The 3,019-nt window shown below is 30.4% G+C and overlaps 1 non-coding gene across 1 annotated transcript; it reads left to right on the forward strand.

Annotated features, from left to right (window-relative positions):
• The first annotated feature begins 1,611 nt into the window (after positions 1 to 1,611).
• LOC128289648 (small nucleolar RNA R71) lies at positions 1,612 to 1,718 on the forward strand. The gene has a single exon (XR_008279292.1). It is a non-coding gene; the product is annotated as a small nucleolar RNA R71 (small nucleolar RNA).
• The last annotated feature ends 1,301 nt before the right edge of the window (positions 1,719 to 3,019 follow it).

A 3,019-nucleotide genomic window follows, 5' to 3' on the forward strand; every position in this document is an offset into this window, starting at 1 on the left:
CACCTTAATCCATCTTTGATACGTAAAGATAAACTCGCACACTTAGTGCTCATTAACTGATCTCGCACACTTAGTACTCGGTATAAATTCAGTTTGCACACTTAGTGCCAAATGATCAATTTTTTTACACTTAGTACTCATTACCAATTTCACTTCGCACACTTAGTGCTCATCTCAAGCTTACTACCATTTTGAATATATATACACATACTTATACCACAATCGGCTAGATCAAATAAATGTGTATATATATATATTCACCTTTGGTGATATCAAACCATACATATGTATTCACTTTTGATTATACCAAACTATACATATATAATTATGTACTTCCATTGAATTCATGAATTACATTATAATTAAATTCAATCAACTCAATTGCTTAAAACTTACCTCGATTATCGACGGATTAAGTTTCTCGGCTATTCAAGTAATTTCGCTTTTCTCTTTTCCACTTCCGATCTCCTCGTTTCTTGATCTAATTAAAATTTCAATTTCAACTCATTCAATTTAATTTATAAACAAATCAATTCTTAATGCATAATTAATAAGTTTACTTATTCGCTCCTCATGGTATTCAGCATTTGCTAAATAGTCCAAAGTATTTAATAATTAAAATACATCAATTCTTTATTTCAATGTACCATAACCGAATGCTCCATATGCCTATATGAATCCTTACATATCTTCATTTCACAATTAACTTCCCATTTAACAATTTATTTCATTTTCATACCATAAACACAAAATCACCTAACATCTAAATTTAAACCTCAATAATCAAACACCAACTCTTATTTTCTAACACATTCAACAAAGAACTAAAGCATTTCTTCATATCAACCTCATGACCGAACATTCAATGTTCAACAATTAGGAAAATAAATTCATGGGTTATGATCAAAAGACAACTAACATCTCAAAAATGCAACCAATTTCAAATTAAAGCTAAACACATACCTAAATTTTGAATCAAGGAAGGCCGAATGTCTTGTTTCTTTTCTATTTTCTTCTTCTTTTTATTTCGACAATTTTATTTCGACAAGAACAAGGCAAGTGGTTTTATTTTATTCCTTTTCTTTTATTTTTATTACTTTCATTTCATATAATATAATAATACTAATAGGTAAAATGCATATATTCATTATATAAAACTAATAGCAATAACAAGTGCCGTCCACTACACTTGGAAATGGCAAAATTTCCTATGAAATCCCTCCACTAATAATAGTCCTCATAATTTGGTTATCACCAAATAACTTATTAAGTTTTAATATTATGCATTTAGACCCTATTCAATAAATCGGCATTCAAATGATGCAAATTTTAAAATAAAATTTCACGCCAACCAAATTCATGCATTCAAAACATAGATAAATAATAAATAAATAATAACTTTTTTTTACTCGGATTCGTGGTCCCGAAACCACCGTTCTGACTAGGGTAAAAATCGGGCTGTCACAGTTATTCAGTGTCATCTCCTTAATAAATTCTTGAGCTTCCTCAGATGTCTTATTATTCAATGTTCCGTTAGCTATTGTATCAATCAGTTACCAAGTAGAGGGATTTAAACCATTGTAAAAGGTTTGAACTCATATCCACAAAGGTAACCTATGATGAGGGCATCTTCTCAAAAGATCTTTAAATCTCTCTCATGCATCATATAATGTCTCCAACTCAATTTGAGAAAGAGAAGAGATATCCTTCCTCAAGTTAGCTATTTTATTTGGTGGGAAATACTTTAACAAAATCTTCTCAATCATTTGATCCCAAGTCATGATATAACCTCGTGGAAGTGAATTTAACCATTGTGTTGCCTTGCTCTTCAAAGAGAATGGGAACAACCTTAAATGTATGGCATCATCAGCAATGCCATGAATCTTGAATGTGTCACAAATCTCTAGAAAGTTAGCCAAATGAGCATTTGGATCTTCATCTTGCAACTTATCAAACTAAACATACCATTGTATCATTTGAATTGTGTTCGGCTTTAGCTCAAAATGGTTTGAAACAATAGTCAGTCTGATGATACTTGATTCGACCCCAATCAGAATAGGCTTAGCATAATCAAACATAGTACAAGGAGCAAGAGGTGTAAAGGGCTACTAATTATTTTGGTTATCATACCTCTCAACAATAATATCATTTTCCTTTTGATCATATATTAAAAATTGTTGACCTTGCATTGCTTCTCTAACTTCTCTCCTATTTTTGTGAGCAATTTTCTCGGTCTCAATATCATAAACTAATGGTTCCAATAGGTTTCCACTAGTCATAAAGCAAAAGAACCTATCAGAATCAAGCTAACGATAAATTAGAATGTAAAAATTAAATTTAAAAAATATTAAAAATAAAAATAAAATGGCTAAATTAATAGAAATAAAGTTTTCTAAATATTTTAGTCCTTGGTAACAGCGCCAAAAAGTTAATGTCCACGAGACCAACTAAAAATATGACTAAGGTAAGTGCACCTATCACTTAATAGTATAGCTACAATGAGCATATATATCACTCCCATGAAGACTAAAAGTACTACTAATTACCATCTTTTTATTATTTAATAGATAAATTCAAGCGGTTAATTAAAACTAAAATTAACGAAATTAATTAACTACGAACACGACAAGGAACAATTAAGGAAAATAAACAATTAAAGACCATGAAGCAAAACAATAATTAGGAAAGAATTCACCTAGATTTCATCTACCATTATCAATCTAAACTATGCAATTTCTTCATTTAATATCTTGATCTGTAGAATTTCCTAAATTATGCTAATATTTCTTTTGAGTAAGAGCAATTGACCTTAGGTTGATTACTTAAAATTTCTGTCTAATTAGAACCCCTATTATTGCATTAACTCGATTTATAGATTCCCCCATTAGATTTGACTCTAATTTGGTAGGATTCGAGAAGAAGAAAATGAAGAACAGGAACGAAACGAAATAAGGCGTTTCTAGCTCTAGTATCGGATGAGCTTCTCCCAATTATGTCTGGTAATAGAATAGGGCGGCTT

This window comes from Gossypium arboreum, chromosome 2, assembly GCF_025698485.1.
Source record: "Gossypium arboreum isolate Shixiya-1 chromosome 2, ASM2569848v2, whole genome shotgun sequence".
In the NCBI taxonomy this organism is placed as follows: domain Eukaryota; kingdom Viridiplantae; phylum Streptophyta; class Magnoliopsida; order Malvales; family Malvaceae; genus Gossypium; species Gossypium arboreum.